The 19305-nt window shown below is 38.2% G+C and overlaps 1 long non-coding RNA gene across 1 annotated transcript; it reads right to left on the bottom strand.

Annotated features, from left to right (window-relative positions):
* Positions 1-17787: 17787 nt before the first annotated feature.
* Positions 17788-18807, bottom strand: LOC135075906 (uncharacterized). Its single transcript, XR_010258148.1, has 2 exons — positions 18259-18807; positions 17788-17897 (listed from the first exon to the last, which is right to left on the bottom strand). It is a non-coding gene; the product is annotated as an uncharacterized LOC135075906 (long non-coding RNA).
* Between the last annotated feature and the right edge of the window lie 498 nt (positions 18808-19305).

Raw genomic sequence — 19305 nt, 5'->3', positions numbered from 1 at the left:
AACCGTGGGGCGGTTAGCGTTACAGTTAATTGTTCGTTAAACAAAAGTTTACGGCGCGATAACGCACCTAGGGTCCCAAGTTTGTACAGTCAGCAGTTGACAGTTCTGATCTTAAGCTACAGGGATCGGGAGTATCGCAGCTTTGGGTCTGAAAGTGACTTGGCTGTTTAGGACATCCTTATTCATAAAAGAAAGTGCTGTAATATTTTTTAAATAACTTGAAAAAAAGCGAACTGCCTAAGGTGGGAATCGTACCCACAACCTTTTGAAACCTTTTTAAAAATTTTGTTCGAGAGGTGACTCAACGCCAAAAACTGCTGTAAATAAGCTCAGCTGTTGAATGCTTTATTACTTTTGGTCAACTACTTTTGTCCACTGCTGGACAAAGGCCGCCCCCAAGGATTTCAACAATGACCGGTTTTGTGCTACCCGCATCCAAATACTTCCCGCGACCTTCACCAGATCGTCGGTGCACCCAGTGGGAGGCCTGCCGCCCACACTGTAATACTGTAAATTACATAAATACCTAGAGTCTTTGTATTATGTTTTTGTTACTAACTGTACAAAGGGGGGTGTTATCATAATATTCCTTTTATTTCCCTTATCGATTAATATTTTTTATCTGCACAGTGCAGGGAGGGTTAAAATGTTCCCATTGAACCTTGAACCAGATGGTTGTCTTTTCTCTCTGATAAGGTTTTATACGTAGGTATGCGAGTACCCATTCTGATTTTTTATTAAGCACAATACAAGATAGATATAATGTGGCCATGAGAAAATATTTTTTTAATAAATGTAATTTATTTTCTTTGACATTATAATTATGCGACTTAAAAAAATATGAATCATTCAATATTTTTTACGATAAGATTTGTAGCAAGAAAATTTTCTTTCTCAAAGCAGTCCAAAAATATCGTACCACCTACAGTTACAGTTGCCATAACGGCGGACATTTGAAAAGTTACACACCTACAACTTATAACATAAATATGTAAAGAAGACTCGCTAAGCCTACCACATCATGCATTCTTGCGCACGCGCTGGTTTATTGAAGTGATGAATGAGGTTAAATCAAAAACCCCCCTAATAGGGGTACCAAAACACTAACTGCACAGGAGCTAAGGCAAAAAAATAGGTATTATTATTTTTGCCTTAGCTCCTGTGCAGTATTAATTTTAAAAGGTTGAATTTTTTTTATAGGAATTGCACTCCCGTCGCAATAGGTACTACCTTTTAAAAATCATAATCTGAAATTAATCGTAATATAGAACAATGAATCGATTTCGAGCAGTTCGTTTCTTCACTTCGTTCAATCATTCATCCACTCGTTTACTTTACTACAATCCAAGTGCTGGACAGTCAGTCGCTATCTAACCTCCGCCGTGAACGGACGTGTAAAGTGTAGTGTAGTGTAGTGTAGTGAAATGAAGTGATAAACGTTAAAAATCGAGTGTTATGCTGCTGGAGAGAGTGCAGGTAAGTTTAGTACCTATTCATTATAATTATAAATTAATTATAATTGTATACTGAATTATATGCTGGAATATTGATGTGAACACACTGGTAACAAGCTTAGCACCGGGGTCTGTAAAAAATATGGTGACGAACGTATGTTTACGTTCATTAAAGCAATGTTTTCATCCTCTTGAATAAATTTTTAAATGTTTACATTATATTAATCAAGTAAATCCCTGCAATACTACAACCAATGGCATACAAACCTACCGTCTACATGTATTTGTAAGTTAACGTACACTACGTACACGCGTCGGCTTGTTTTTGCGAGCTATAACACCGACAATGAAGCTTAGCGGTGGCAGTTTATGATCTCATATATCGTGCAGCAAGAGTTCCGCTGTTACTGGGGGCATGCCCCAAGGCAGAGGCGGAAGCGTTTGAAATAAACTTTTTAATTAAAAAAAACTGTAACGTGTATTATTTTACGAGTTTTTCTGATGTTCGGTGGCCCTTTCATAGGCTAATAAACAATGGTTTATTATTCGTTCAGTATCACTATTTCAGTCTTAAGCGAAGTTGACTTAGTAACCCAATTCGCATAAGCCCTACCACCGGAGAACAAAAGATATTCCGATATTAACGAACGGCCCTGGTTTTCTGATGTAAAGACATACTACGACTGTGGTGTCTTATATTTCGCAAAACCTGAAAGACTTAGAAACCCTCCTCCTAAATCAGTTCATGCTGCTGAAAACCACTTTTGAATCTGTTGCGTGGTTTAAAAATTGTAAGCTAATAGACGGAGCGACTTTGGTGTAAATTAAACAGTAATTAAATACTTTCCACTATCTTATAGGTCATCTGATAGACCATTCAGCTAAGTTTAATTATTTGGTGAATCAGCAAAAATGTATGAAAATGACTATTTAATACTAATACGCTACCGCTTAATACTTAAATGCGTCCTACGTAACGGAAACAATTTATCGTATTTTACAACTATGCCGCGGTAGTAACATGATTTTTCATTACTAGCGAATACCTCCATCATAACTTCATAATAACACTTAATGATAGTGCCTGCGGAGTTTATATCTACATTAAAATAAATGCTCGATGTTTAAGGGATATAACGACATATTTACCTTATACTTTTTATACTTGGCTTGCTGGAAAAACATTAACTTTTTTGTAATTTTCCAAATAAGTAAATTTGAGTCTCTCTGGATGCAGGCCGCTACCAACCGTGCGATGTGGAAGTCATTGGGGGAGGCCTATGTTCAGCAGTGGACGTCCTACGGCTGAAATGATGATGATGATGAGTCTTTCCTTTATGTATGTGTCTCCTTCAAGTTACATCGAATCGAGACACATTAGAAATCAATTGTCACTTAGGTTTTACGAGTTGTCATGGAAATGAGTGGATTTTTTTGGAAAATATTATTTAATTTGTGAAATTGTTTCTAAACAATTAAATAATAATATGTAGAAATGCAACCTTACAATCCACAACTTACTCGTATATTGCAAACAACTATTGAATTAGGAATACCTAAGGGCTGTTGTTCCGTGCTACTTGTCTATATTAACAAACTTCTCATGCTCAGTTGAACTACAACTATTTTCATCTGCTTTTAAGTGCAGTTTCGTACTACCACGTGAATGAGCTTTCAAATTCAGACCCTAATTCTATAATTAAATATTATTATAAAGTTTGCTTGTATGCATCAAAGGGAAAAATAACTTTAAGACTCCTCGCAGACTACAGACTTTTAGTTGGCCAATACTTAGTTGGGTTATCGAATTTGTATGATACCAAATCGATGTAGTGTGTGCACTTCCACACAATTAATACTTTTCAAAGGAATAAAGTCTTATAACGTGAATCGTGAAAATTATCTTCGTTATTTTGTCAACTGCCCCAATAAAATTGTAAAATTGTATCGAGCCCTTCCTAATGGCTGCCCACTCAACCGCGATGGATCGTTCAAAACGAAAAGCAATACAAGTACGGTAAGCAGGTTTACTAAGAACAAAAATTGCACCAAGGACTCGTAATGTAATCAATTACTGGAAAAACACTCATACTAAGCATATTTCTGTTTGCAAATAAATCTCAATATTTAGTAATTACATTATCGTTTTACATTACATTACCATTTAACCAATCCATAAAATTTTAGTCAAAGATTGGGAAATATTGGAATATAAAAATTGCACTATTAGACAGTGAAATGAAATAAATTTCATGAATTTTTAAAAACACGTAGAATAGTCGTCAGATTCTATAAAAATATTTTTTACGGGGCCGGAGGCAAACAACCTGATGGTAAATAATTACTATCGCCCATGACACCCCTGCGGATGTAGGCAGCCTTTAAGATTTTGGATCTATCCATCTTTTTCTCTATGTTATGCAAATATCTTGGTTGAGTCCTGATGCTCTCAGTTTTAAATAATTATTATTGTGTGAATTGAACCTACCGAATTAGTGTCATTTGTGTCTTGAGCTTAACCGACAGTCGCTGTTTATTCGAGAAACATTTTGTATTGCCGCTAATTACAGTTTTCACTTCGGGAAAGACGTAGCTTAAGGAGTTTTCGAGTTGGAGACAATAACTTGACGTCAATACGGGTGAAGATGGAGTGATGAATTACAAAATGCCTGGCAACTTTCAAGGCCTGACTTTTAATGATAACAAGAACTAGTTAAAACGGTAATTAGTTCACCAGAATTCGTTTCCTTTATGATGCCTTGCTTATGTTAAAAAAGACTGATTAGTAAACCGATCCCACTTAAATATAAAATAAGGGTTCCTAAAAAATGTCCTGGAACATTTTTACACTTCGCCATCTAGTCCCAAGCTAAGCAAAGCTTGTCTATGGATTCCTGAAAATATATATGTAGATCAATACCGACAAAATGTGCTCAAGCGCACAAAAGTTTAGTGTGCAGGGATCGAACCCGCAAATTATAGGAAAGTAGACCTTGAAGTAACCCCATCAAAACCTATTTTCATTTAATTTGCGCGGACCAAAAATAAGCGGTAGCCTAGACGCGTAAATATTTCAAAACTATCTTATAACAACTGAAAATATGAAAATATCTTGAAAAATACTCTCGCCGAAGCTTCAATCTCAACAAATATGTAACAACTTCGAAGAACTCAATAGTTTCGCGATCGCTAATTAATAATGAAGTTTAAAGTTATTAATTTCGCGGGTGTTTCTTTCAAGGGATCCCTCCGAACATTCCTGGGAAGGCCCATAACGAGGGAAGTTTAACCATGATGCCCGGGCTGGTAATTACCTTTCGATTGTCATGTTTTGAAGAGGTCTTTAGGGTAATTTCGGAGTTCAAAGCTTCGCTTCGAAGTAACATAGACAAAGATTTTGTTAGTGCTAATCAGTATTTCTTCATTTCTATAAACAAAGTTTGGAAACCAAAAAACTTAGGATTTTTTTTTATCCACAACGAGGAAGCTCTTGGCCTGTATCTCACCTGATGGTAAGTGATGATCAGGCCGAAGGTGGAAGCGAGCTTCACCCGGAATCCTCAACCACGGAGGAAATATTTGGGGGCAAGGCAGTGCCCCGGCCAAACAGCTCAGACCTTCCTCTTAGAGAATCTTCGACCAAATCCTTTAGGCACGATGCCACCTAAGTCAGCCAAATATAAAGCTGTTCCAAGACTCGTAAGATGACCCGTAAAACAATTTCAAGATAAACAAGGCTTGTTCAGGTTAGTGATACAACTTTACGACGGCTATAAAAGACATTCCAGATATTAATTGGCTGCGTCGTCTTTACGTGTCACGATTACAGAAGTTTATGTCTGTAGGCTCTATCTCAAAGATGTAAAGTTTATTTTTCAGTGGAAACGCAACGCTGGCGCCAGCCGGAAGATTTTGTATTCGGGATTTGAACAGTCTTACCCAAATACCGGTATTAAAGTAGGCTCTTCCGTTATTACACTTCCAAAAAGGTAACATAGTTACTGCAAATTATGAAAAACTTATAAAACTCTTTGTATGCTTGCAAGTAGCCTTTAGGAAGCACTTTTACACGTCCCAGTATTAACCCTACCACTGCTTCGGCACAATAAATGGGGCAGTGCTGAGAAGAAGCAGCGCAAGAAACTCAGTCACTATTTGGCAAGAAACTCAGTTACTATGGCAAAGCAGAATTGTCACTTAAAGCGGCATATCCATAAAAGTTGTAGTAGCGATTTGTATGACGAATTACAGTCTTCAAGTACTAAGTAATCTCACAGAGAGAAATTCCACGCTTGCTGAAAGTCATTTTCCCTATCAATTGCAAAGTTAGAAAGGGAAGATATATTTTTCCTTAAAACGCAGAATTCAGTTTATGTTGCTTTTTTTCACATTTGCTTCTCAAAATATAATCATTTCATTCAAAAAACCTGATTAAAGAATCAATAAAATAAGTAATTCTAATTGGGTAGAGATTCCTCTAACTTTCTACTACAACAAATCCATAATAAAGATTGTTTAAAAAAATACTGCAATACTAAATAATTTTCCTACGTTACACCTAAAAAAAGTGACACATTTTTTTATAGAAATTATTGCGCTACCTTTACAATTACTCTTAACGCACACTGTATGGATGACAGCACAGCAAGCCAAGCACTATGGCACCTTATTTGCTATTTTATAAGCTATTTTGTAAAAGTCTGAAAGGCTGTATATGAGCTTACTATACCGCCTTCAGTTACACAATAAATCCTCCAAGAATACGCCGGTGAGATTAAAACCGTAAAACGTAACGAACGTTAAACGCGTGTGGAGCTGATGCGAACTTTACAGGCGGGATTAGGGCGCTGATTTGATTTTAAGGCTTGGTATTTCTGCTAAAGTAGGTATTTCGCGCTGTCAAAATCTGCGCGCGCAATCGTTCGCCGAAAACAGCGCGCCAAAGAGCTCCCGCCACAATTTCCAGCTACACAGTATAGAAATACGCAGTTGGTTAGGTTAGGTTAGGTTGACTTCCTTCCGTTCAAGCGTCACACTCACAGCACTTTCTAATACAAATTATATCCAAGTGATACAAATTAAAACAACTTTCAGAATTTTTGGGAATATATTTTAGAATCGAATAAATTAATATAAAATATAACTGCCAAAGTAAACACGGTTCAAAGAGGCGTGGCGTCACCCGACCTTCCGGAAGTTCCGCATCGGCCAAAATAATTTCAAGATTACGTCACCCGACCTATGGGAAGGTCATCGGGAGCTTGAGCGATTGGAAAAACATTTTATGATCAATTACTCGTAGTAGCGATTATTTAGAGCTTGGATAATAAATTATAGTTGTTGCAATTCACGAAACTTTGCATGTGGTTAATTACATTAATCAGTACACGCATCAATTTTGTTCAGTCTTTTTGTTTATTAATAAATAAAAATATCATACTAAAATTGCATACATATTTGTTTGTATTGATCTGGGTGTTTTCTTTCCATAATTTATGTATAACGTATGTATCGAAAATCACTATGAGCATCACACGCGGCTATCTGCCGCAGGCACCCGCTCTGAGCACTCATGGGAGTTTATGGAGAGGTCGCTAGAGTTTGACTTTGAGCTTTGTTTATAGTCATTATGAAACAGCACTGTCTTGAATTCGAAAGGGTAATTTGACGGTGTTAGGGGAATTCTAGGAATAAATTCAGAGCCTCCTCATTAAGATTGAGACATTTCAATTTGAGATTTCACTTGACATTGATTGCAATCGGACATGGAGTTTGCAAACACTTGTAAAAATAAAAAGTAATTAAATCAAAAGCAGTAAGTATCTAGTATTGATATCAACTTCGAAGCAAATGACTCCCAAAATAACTTTCTACCCCTTTTACACGTTTGTCATGAATTCTAATATTAAGGAATTGTTAAGCAAAATTTCAAGTAGATTGAACCAAAAAATCACTTTGTCCCATAAAAACTTTGCCCCCTTTTTTCACCCCCTTCATTTCATGACCCCATTTCGGAAAATCGGATGCCTAAGTCATACAAAGAACACACCTTCCAACTTTCAGGTCTCTACGATATCCGTCAGTCATTTAGGACAAAGCATTTTTATTAGTTGTCCAATACTCTATCGTTCCAGGTATGTCATTGACAGGAGGGCACTACTATCTTAATGGGTTATTTATAAATGCTAAATAGTAAATATTAGTTTGAATTGTGAAATATCCTATCCTACTAATATTATGAAGGCGAAAGTTTGGATGTCTGGATGTCATGATGTCTGGATGTCTGGATGTTTGTTACTCTTTCACGCAAAAACTACTTAACGGATTTTGTTGAAACTTTACAGTATAATTGTTTATAACCCAGATTAACATATAAGCTAACTTATGATGATATGTGACAAATAAATAAGACGTGTCTAAAAAGCGCCATCTACCTATCGTCATTGGTTAAAATCTACAGCCCTGGACAAACTACTGTATGACGTTCGTAAATATTCATTCGGGGGAAGCCGTGAAACGCCATCTATGAACATGATATCTAACGGGAGTAAAACGAGGTCCACGCGAACGAAGTCGCGGGCGGCCGCTAGTTTATAATAGGTAGCTTTCCCTCCGCAACCTTATTGGTATTCCATGTATGTGTCTTTTAACTGATTTCTGTTAAACATTTCATGTAAAATTTGTCCAGTTATAACTCCATTTACATCTGCATCTGTAAACAAGGGTTCATGTTCTCCAGCCCAGATGCCGAGTAAACAGAATCGTCTTTCAGTGACGTGCAGCTGCCCCTATATTTGACCCACTGACCTAATATTTTATTATTTATTGGTATCAGTGTGCTCTTCTAAAGAGTGTAAGACGATTGTATGTAGGTACTATTAAAATGTAATTTTAACTCATTGGTTTTGTCTCATATTTGAGGAATGTACTATGTATCATGAGTAGAGTCTTCGTTTAAAAGGATGCGAACGATTTAAATTTCAATAGGTAGACAATATTGATAATTCTTAATTATCAAAAATTTAAGCATTCTCCAGTAGCACTGATATTATTATACTGTGACTCATCAAAGTCATCATTGTCAAAAATATTGACAAATCGCGAACTGTCACGGCCAAAAAACTGACACGCGTCCGTCCTCCGTAAGCGCCACCGCGCGACTGATTGAGATTGTCCAAGCCGTCATGGACGATTTTTTCCACATTTTTTAACATAGTAACTAAATAAGACGCAATATAAAAATTTCATCCGTTAAAAGCCCTCAAGTTATTTCTGAACTTTAGTTTAGTAAAAGATTTAGAATCTCAAATCGCTTATTTTAAAAATAAAACCATAAATAGAAAACGAATAGAGGTAACTTTGGGAATTTATTCTATCGAGTCAACTTCATCAAATCGTGTTTCCATCCGTTAATAGCCCTAGAAAATATCCTCAACTATGCCCAATAAAAATCTTAGCCTTTAATTTTACTGTTTAGTACCTCAAAAATGAAAAATGAAAACCTCATTTTCGCCATTTTCTCTGCTACCCGGCCTTAAATAGGACAAGTTAAAGCCTCTTTGGATAAAACATTTAGGTTCTTAATTGGTTTTTGTACGAACATTTCACGAATTCACGATTTGATGGATGTAACGCTTAGAATTTGACCACCAAGCGTTACTGTTGGTTTCAAATCAATTATGTGTTACATAGTTTTTTAGTTGTATAGCACTAAAAACATCTTACTTTAGCTTTAACAAAGGTCAAAAATCTGTCAAACAACATACAAAAACACCGGTTATTGTTTTAGGTATTTACGGTTAAACTAAGTTGGTGCAACTCGGCCTTATATTTAAACTTTTTAAATTATTGAACTAAGCTTTTACTTGCACACTTACCGTTAGGGAACTGCAAGAACACTAACTGGAAAAATAATTTCTGTAATAACTCTTTTATAACAGAATCCCATTTATTTTATCACAATGAATACATATAGAAATACAATCTACAAACTTAAGCTACTTTGCGATAGCCGACTGAAATATGGCATCTTTTTTACAATCTTTGTTATATCGCGCCGTAATATTTTACATGCCGTAATTTTCTCAAAATACCGTTGCAAATTTTTTGATATTATTTATCCCAAAAGCGTTATCCTGGATAAAATATAACGCAATAACGTTACACTTTTAAAGCGGTCGTAAAGCAAGGTTATTGGGCTTCATACGGTTTGTTTATTAAGAGCCCTCGCTGTGTAATCAACGCGAAAAATTCTTAATTAAATTCTCTAAAAGGCCGCAAGGTGTGCCATAGCCTCATTCATCAAAGCCACGGTTTCTCAAATTACAAGATTTTCGTAAATTTTTTAGATACGGCCTATTTCTGGCGCGTAAGTAGGCTGGTGTCAAACTTATTCAAGGCTCGAGTTCAACGGAATATTATAAATATTGATGGAAAAAAAAACTGGAAAGAACTAGTAACAGAAAAACGGATCTATTTAATAAAAACAAACTGCCTGTGAAAACTGATCATCAAAGATAACAATTGAAAATCAATCATAAACATAAGAAATGAGGCTGTTTTGCTGGCCTGTTTCCAATAGTAAGTGGCAAAAAGTACAGCTTTCTACAAGAAATGTCTGTTGGTGAACATATTTTAAACTAGTTAGTTCTGAGGGCAGTTCCAATTCAGAGTAATCCATTTTCAACCTCTTTTTAATAAACTATGATAATTGTAAAAAAATAAATTTTACATTATTTTATAAAATTGAGATCCTCTGCCTTTCAAAAAGAACGATGCTGTGTTTCCCTAATTCACCAGTAATATTCGCCTAGCGGATTTGCTGGGGAAAGAATTGCGTTTTTTCTAATTTTCCCTTTACGCTTCTTTAATAAACAAGTGGTAGAGAGTTGATTAACTCTTTCGCTTTTCGTAAATTAAAAAGTTGGAGGCATCACCGGAATGCTATTGTTGGCTACAAATTGCGAGGTTTCAGGCTTTTTCAGGGTGGAGGCTCCATTGTGTCGTTTGTAAGTAATTTCGTACAAAACATTGAGAAAACAGCTGGGTATTGCATCAGTTTGTGAATACGAATATTCATTTTTATTAGGTTATCTTATAAACAAATGATCTGGTAAAGGTCGCGGGAAGTACCTGGATGCGGACAGCCCAGGACCGATCGTTGTGGAATTCCATGGGGGAGGCCTCGTTTGGCTGTAACTAACGAATGAATCGTAATCATGCAAAATAAAACAAAAGCTTCTTGTGCCATCGTCACAGAATAAGTAATAGTACAGGTACAGAAGGATTACTCCGCAAGACGATTTAAATAAATGCGAGTCTTGCTACGACGCGATACAGTGGAATTCAGCTTGCACAGCATTACGTACCTACAATTTTATTCACCTACAAGTTTTGTCTCTTTCTATCGCGTGCCTCTGAACTCTTCTTACGCTGTTGAGTTGCTGTCTAGTGAAAAAATAATTAATCTACTTATTTGTAATGAGGTACGTATGTAGGTAAGTATATGCATTCATTATGGAAAACCTTGGGAGAGGCCTTTATCCAGCAGTGGACGTCATTTGGCTGAAACGAACGAACGAATTCTGAACAATAGTCATGGTAGGTTAGGTTCCTATATTATCCTAAGAATTATTGATTACCTACATGGCCAACATACCTTTCAGCATCTTTGGGAAGCGAAAAAAAAAGATAAATCCGGTAGATTTCTTTTCGAATTTAAACACCCGAATGCCGCACAATATTTCTTTCTCTTTATGTCCATTTTTAGATAATACTTCGATCATAGAATTATTATCATACTACAACGCACGCCAGCGTCCTGACGGGCGCGCGCGTGACACTCGACCGATATAATACCCGCCGGCGGGGCGCTTCGCTGTAGGTAATTATCGGATGTACCGCGCGGAGTGAGCCAGGCCTGCCATCGTCCCCCGTAGTAGTGCCTACATCAGTCGTAGTACCGGCCTTGCCCTTCCGAAACGAAAAGATTCCTACGACAGGTCTAAATATTGAAATCAAACTATGATTACTCAAGTAAGTAGAGTTCGAAAAGACTTAAAAAAGTACGAGCTAAAGGCTCGCCATACATACTTTTGGATTTTGGATTAGTTTATACTTTTAATTTAAATGAATAATAGAGGAGAACTTGTCATCTTTGATATAATTCTCAGAAATCCTACACTAAACTCGTAACACTATATTCGTAGCACTTAATGTAATCAACTACTCGTAATATATGTTACAGGAAATGTATGGATTCTAGGAATTGTATACTATTCCTATGAAATGTATACAATTCCGAAGCTATTTAGGAAATGTATAAAACATTGCTTCAGAGATTTTTTAATACGCACATATCCTAGGAAATGTATACTTTTCCTAGGAATTTTATAGAATTCCAATATTGTATTAGGAAATGTATAAAACTAAGCGGCACTAGCGCGGTCGCGTGATCGGGTGCCCCTCGGTAGGCCTAAAATTTTATTTAGCCAAACCACATTGGCCGATAGGTACTTTTAGCTCACAATTATTATTGTTTAGCCTGACAGTTGTTTTCGCACTATTATACTTTGGCCGAAAAAAACATTTGCCTATATTGGCATACCTTTCTTTCGGCATCACGCATATTACGCTGAAGTATTGGAAATCCCTAATTTTAACATCTCTTTTATTAAACTATTATTGGCATGAAGGTTTTAGTACTCCTGTAGCTGGATAACAAAGTCTCGGTTAGGTTAGGTTAGACTTGCGACCTTACACATACACAGTTGCCGCGGTAGCGGCCGCCGAGCGCTATTTAAGTTTCGGAGAAAAAAAAGTGCCGCAATAAAATTAATTTTGTTGCGTACAAAAAATTTGGCGATTCGATAAAGACCCCGCGTAATCGGATGATGCAATATCCTACCCTCGCACCGCATGTCCACGCGTATTCATTGAAATCTTAATTACATTTCCGATTGCTGTTTAGGAAATGTGTAAATTTCCTAGGAAATGTGTCTAATATAATTTACATCACACATTTCCGGGTGATTTTAGGAGTTATACACAATTCCTAGGAATTGTATACAATGACGGATTTCATACATTTCCTGTAACATATACATGTTGTTCATAATCGGTTAATTCAATGAGCAACATATAATTGTTTCACTTACAAATCAATTATGTTCAAGATAGCAATAATAATTATCATACTTAGTATAAATATGTATGTATCTACCTACACTACATATGCTAATAAGTTAGATACTTGTAAACATAGAGATATATGTATGTAGAGAGATGCCAACTAATGCGCTGAGTTCGAAACATAGTGTCGCATTATAAATTCACACACAAAGTAATCAAAATAATGTGCTCATTATCCACTTCGGTATCACTACTCAACGTTCGAATAATTTTTAGTACTACGTTCGTTCGTTCGTTCGTTCGTTTCAGCCAAATGACGTCCACTGCTGGACAAAGGCCTCCTCCAAGGTTTTCCACAATGCACGGTCCTGCGCTGCCCGCATCCAGGCTCTTCCCGCGACCTTTACGAGATCGTCGGTCCACCTAGTAGGAGGCCTGCCCACGCTACGTCTTCCAGCCCGTGGTCGCCACTCGAGAACTTTTCTGCCCCAACGGCCATCGTCTCTACGAGCTATGTGCCCCGCCCACTGCCACTTGGTTTTAGCAATTCTGCGAGCTATGTCGGTCACTTTGGTTCTCCTGCGGATCTCCTCATTTCTGATTCGATCACGCAGGGAAACTCCAAGCATGGCCCGCTCCATCGCCCTTTGGGTGACCTTGAGCCTTCTTATGAGGCCCATAGTAAGCGACCACGTTTCGGATCCATAAATCAACACTGGCAGCACACACTGCTCGAAGACTTTTGTCTTGAGACACTGCGGTATTTCGGACGTGAGTATATTGCGTAGCTTCCCGAACGCTGCCCAGCCGAGTTGGATTCGACGATTGACCTCTTTCTCGAAGTTGGCCCTACCTAACTGGACTGTTTGTCCCAGGTATACATAATTGTCAACAACTTCGAGTGTAGAGTCTCCAACCTTCAAAGGAGTGGGTGCGACACGGACATTAGACATGATTTTTGTCTTGTCCATGTTCATTTTGAGACCCACTTGTTGAGAGGCTCTACTGAGGCCATCGAGCATTGTGCCTAGATCTTCCAAGGTTTCAGCCATGACTACGATATCGTCCGCGAATCGAAGGTGGGTGATGTACTCACCGTTGATATTTATGCCAAATCCGCTCCAGTCCAAGAGCTTGAAGACATCTTCCAGGGCGGTGGTAAACAGTTTTGGAGATATGACGTCTCCCTGTCTTACCCCTCGCTGCAACTGGATAGGTTTCGAGTCCCGATCCTGGAGGCGGACTGACATTGTGGCGTTTTTGTATAAACTTTTTAACACTTCGATATAACGATAGTCAATTTGGCACCTTTGGAGAGACTGTAGCACTGCCCAGGTCTCGACCGAATCGAAGGCTTTCTCATAATCCACAAACGCCAGGCAAAGTGGCTGATTATACTCCTCGGTCTTCTGTATAATCTGCCGCAGCGTATGTATGTGGTCTATGGTACCAAAGCCTTTTCGGAAACCGGCTTGTTCGGGAGGCTGGAAGTCGTCGAGCCTGCGAGCGAGACGATTCGTAATGACTCTCGAAAACAGCTTGTAGACATGGCTCAGAAGTGAGATGGGTCTATAATTCTTCAACAAGGTTTTGTCACCTTTTTTGAAGAAGAGTATCACCACACTTCTGTGCCATGTCGTAGGCGTTTTTCCTTCGAGGATGACGGAATTGAACAGCTTCTGAAGAGCCTTCAGTATCGGCGTTCCACCTGCCTTCAAAAGCTCAGCCGTGATTCCATCATCACCCGGTGCCTTGTTGTTCTTTAGCTGTTTGAGAGCCATTCTAATCTCGTACAGACTGACGTCCGGGATATCTTCGGTATAGTGTCGGATCAATCTAGCTCTTGGGTCTTCGGCTAGATTTGTGACAGGTGTGCGTACACTCGTGTATAATTGTCCGTAGAACTTCTCAACCTCTTCCAATATCTCCGGCCCCGACGAAATGGCTCTGCCATCCTCGGTTTTCAGCTTGGTCAGTTGGCTTTGGCCAACAGACAGATCTCTTGCGAACACTTTAGAGCCCTTGTTTCGCTCGATCGCCTCTTTAATACGGTCTGTATTAAATTGGCGTAAGTCGCGAGTCAAAGACTTGGAGATCTGTCTGTTAAGACGCCGATACTGAGCAGCATCTTCAGAGGACTGCAGAACCAAGTTCCGTCTCTCTTCCATGAGTTGATTGGTGAAGTCAGAGATCTTTTGGTTCTTTTTGAACGACGGGTTTTAAAGAACTTAGACCCAGTCGTTTGGACAATTTCCACGAACCTGTCACTGTATTCGTCCACATTTCCGCAGTCTCCTAGGCATTCGAAACGATTTTGCAGTTCGAGCTGAAAGCTTTCGGGGTTTTGGAGTTGGATGGGCGCTGGGCGGAGCGTAGACTTCATCAGTCGACATCTCTCGAGCTTGGGTCTGATATTCAATGTGCCTCTTACCATTCGGTGATCGCTTCCTGTTTTGACCGAGTTGATCACAGAGACATCATTGAATATATGCTTCTTCGTCGACAAGATGAAGTCGATCTCATTTTTTGTAGCGCCATTGGGATGCAGCCATGTCCACTTTCGCTGTTTTGGCTTCCTGAAGAAGGAGTTCATCATAAAGAGGCCCTCCTTCTCCATAAAGCCAGCCAGCAGTTGGCCACGTGCGTTCCTCTCTCCGTACCCAAATTGCCCCACTTTCAGCTCATTATCGCTTCGTATTCCCAGCTTCACGTTGAAGTCCCCCATCACAACGGTAAAATGGGACCGGGAGCTATGTATGGCTCTGGAAATATCCTCATACATAGTCTCCACTTCGTCGTCGGGGTGTTCCGTGGTCGGTGCGTATACCTGTATGACCTTCAGCGAATACCGTTTGGTGATTCTGAGTATAAGGTATGCTACCCTCGCCGAAACACTCTCGATCTGTACCACGTTGTTGATAAGGGACTTGTGGACGATAAACCCGACACCACCCTGGGACTGCTGGTCGCCCTCCCGGAAATAGAGCAGGTTTCCGGATTTGAGGATTATGGTGTCCTCCCCCTCTCTTCGGACTTCACATAATCCTACGATATCCCACCGTAACCTGCTCAATTCTTCCTCGAGTTCCACTAGCTTCACGTCTGTACGCAGTGTGCGAGCGTTGAAGGTTGCCAGGGCCAGAGGTCGTCGGTGTTGGTAGCTTGGCATCCCCCGGGGATTCTTCGCACCCCTTGCCCCACCGTTACCGTGACCGCTACCGTGGTCCGGGACAGTAATAATTTTGCATGCCTAAAGGTGGAAGATGGAGATACCTACTTGAAAAACTGTAACACCTACTGATGTAAACCCATTTTCGCAAAATAAATGATTTGATTTGATTTGATTTGATTTGATAGTGGGGCCGCCGGGGACTAGGGGCCGTTTTATTGTGTGTACAACCATTCTGGAGGGTTTTGCCCTAATCGCCACGCTTGGCAGGCGGGTTGGCGATCGCAGTTTTTTGTTTGGTTTCGCACGCAGACGCTGCTGCCCGTCTGGTGCTACAGGGGTTTTGTCGCCTCTTACGACACGCCTCCTGTCGGCGGTGGGGAAAAGTATTCTTTTACGGCCGTCCCCGCACGGCACTACTACGTAATCAATGTAAACTGTTTACATATATGACGTCGCTGCTGTCTACATTGCTGTCACGAGAAATGTGTTCTGTTTTTGGGCATATTGCTGCGACTCCGGCCCCGGCCCCTTGTCACATCTCCCTTTAGTTTCTGTAATCTGTGCTTGTAAATATCAGAATTAAATAAATGTAATTTTTAATGGTGAATACCTACATATTTGAAATTACTTGCCTAGTGGTTAAGTTAGGAACATTCAGAATAATAACAAAGATGTAATATAAATTTATGTTACGTAATATATACACTTCTACTATACTAAGACAATAACGCTTTTTACTAAAGGTGAACATGTGTAAACGGAAAAATATGTCAAAAAATTTTTTTTGTTACATTTTGGCTAATCCCGGAAATGATTTGTTAGTCTTATGATACTTTTACTGGTATGAAAATGATATCGAGTACGTAAGCAGGGCAATATATCCCTGAAATTGTGAACAAAATCCTCAGCGTACCTACTAGGTATGTAAAATACGTAATTGTCATTTGAAAATTCCATTCCATTCACATGCCAGTTGAAAAAAAAAACAAATAGCAATTGAAAATAATGAACTGCCAAAGTTTAGTTAAATTGGAACACCGAATATTGCATAACTCTAAAAACTCCAGTAAAACGATCCAATTTGCCCGTTTTTCAAAACAATCAACATTTGAATGTCTGAGTGGTCCGAAATTATTTCCTATTTAATTACGACTTGTTATGGACGAATTAATTCTTCGCTGACATTTGAAATTCAAAACGAGGACACAGTGAATGAGGATCGAGTACCCTCAGTCGATGGTAGGGATTTTGATTTTAAGGTAGACAGTAGAAACTAATAGAATTCAGAATAAAAAGCTTACATGCGCCGGTTTTCCTAAAATAGTTAAGTATTCAAATTAAAACAAAAATATCTAGAAGTTCACTGCAGATTTTAATGAATGAATGAAACACCTATGCTCTCCTCGGTCGCTTACAATCGACTGACTTCTTGTTTTGTTAATTATGAACCTATCATCATCATTTCAGCCATAGGACGTCCATTGCTGAACATAGACCTCCCCCAATGATTTCCACAATGGCCGGTTGGTGGCGGCCTGCATCCAGCGCCTTCCCGCTACCTTTATGAGGACGTCGGTCCACCATATGGGTGGACGTCCTATGCTGCGCTTTTCGGTACGTGGCCTCCACTTCAGAACCTTGCTGCCCCATCGGCCGTCAGTTCTCAACCTAGTGAGCAAGTTGTTTTAGTTCAGTGACTGTATTTAGCAAACGTTTTACAGGATGCTCCCCAACTGTGTTGATCATTTCAATGTGACTGGCACTTGCTGAACAGAAATTAATTGTGCTCCTTGGAAGAAGTTACGTCAAGCAATGAACTTTGCCATTGTCTGAAAATGTACCAACTACTTGTGAGTATTTCTCAAAAAAAATGTACGTAACGAAACGGTAGTAACGAAATAGTAAGGCCATAAGGCTTGTTATACATTGCCGAAATATTGTGAATGCTCTTCATTTATTCAATTCGAAATATTTGTAAGTATGCACCCAAATACGGGGTAATATTAAGGGGTTAGAAATAAAATAAGGGAGTAATCATTCATACTATTTTAATAAAAATATTTTTGTTCCATCATGTTTATCCATTTTGAGTCGTTCTCTGTAAGCTTTTTGCCTTTCAGCATTGGTTTTTGGCGGCATTCCTAAAAAAACAAAAGAAGTAATCACATAAAAACGTAATCTAAATGATTTGATAATTTTTTGCTGGTGGCACTTCTGTAAAGCAGATAGTATCCAATCCTTTTGTTATTAACGCTCTATATTTTTTGAAATAAATTAAGTAGTGAATATTACTATGCTTAGTCAGGTAATAACAGTATACACTCAGCATTATGTTGTACTTTTTCGTAACGTAACGAAATTCGTAAAAAACGTAACGAAATATTAGACAAAATGAGATCAGAAACAAGTATTTTTTTGATAAAATTTGTTACAGCAAAATATAAAAGCTTACTCAATGTTCGTACCACACGTATTACAAAAAATGGTTAAATGAAGACTTACCGTTCTATATAAAATCGCTGATTTTACTGCCTGTTACGAAAAAGTAATCCCACAAAACACACACGTTTTTACTAATTTTCGCGATAGATGTAATGGCGGAGACGTCAGGCCAACAGCCATTCAGAGTGCAGCTATTGTTGTCCGTGTAAAATAAATACGGAATTGTTCAGAAACCATGGGAAAGTAGAAATAAATCGTAACTAAAGAGTAAATAACGAAATAGTAAATGAGAGCGACTCATTTTGTTTTTTTGCTTTAAATTGCCAATTCATTATGACACCCCATAGAAAATCAATTTGATACAGAAACTGCGATTACTGTAGAACGATAATACAAAGAAATTTACAATAATTTAGTTACGTATCGCATTTTATGAAACAAAAATACATGAAAAAGCTAGGGTGGCAAACAGGTTTTTGTATGAAAGGTAAAAAAGGACTATTTTTAAAATATCTAAATATTTGGTAATAAGTAGGATTATAGCTATAATTCTTCGTTATCTTAAAGATTAATATTCTTACTTCAAAATTGTGTGTGTGTTTTTTTTGTGTGATCTACACTAATATTATAAAGAGGAAAACTTTGTTTGTTTGTTTGTTTGTTTGTTTAGTTGTAATGGATAGGCTCAAAAACTACTGGACCGATTTTAAAAATTCTTTCACCATTCGAAAGCTACATAACTCACGAGTAACATAGGCTAAATTTTATTTTGGAAAATAATAGGGTCCCGTAAAATATTTGGGATTTTCATAAGACGTGGAAAAGCGCCATCTATCGTCATTGGTTAAAATCTTCTTGCGCCTGACAAACATTTTTGAGGTACGTAAATATTCATGAAGGCAAAGCTGTCAAACGCCATCTATCGACATCATTATTAAATTAGTAACTAAATATTACATGTACTATGAATAGCGCTGTTCGTAAATAATATTGAAAATTTAATAAATAAAGATATTTTATGTAATTGAACCATTCACTGTATGTACCTATTTGAATCATTCACTGTGTTTAAACGAGCAAATCAAAGTGTTAATTAGTGACTTTTTA

The sequence above is a fragment of the Ostrinia nubilalis genome, chromosome 11, assembly GCF_963855985.1.
Source record: "Ostrinia nubilalis chromosome 11, ilOstNubi1.1, whole genome shotgun sequence".
Classification (NCBI taxonomy): Eukaryota; Metazoa; Arthropoda; class Insecta; order Lepidoptera; family Crambidae; genus Ostrinia; species Ostrinia nubilalis.
Note: the sequence above shows the minus strand (reverse complement) of the source record. Positions and strands in the feature narration are given on the sequence as shown.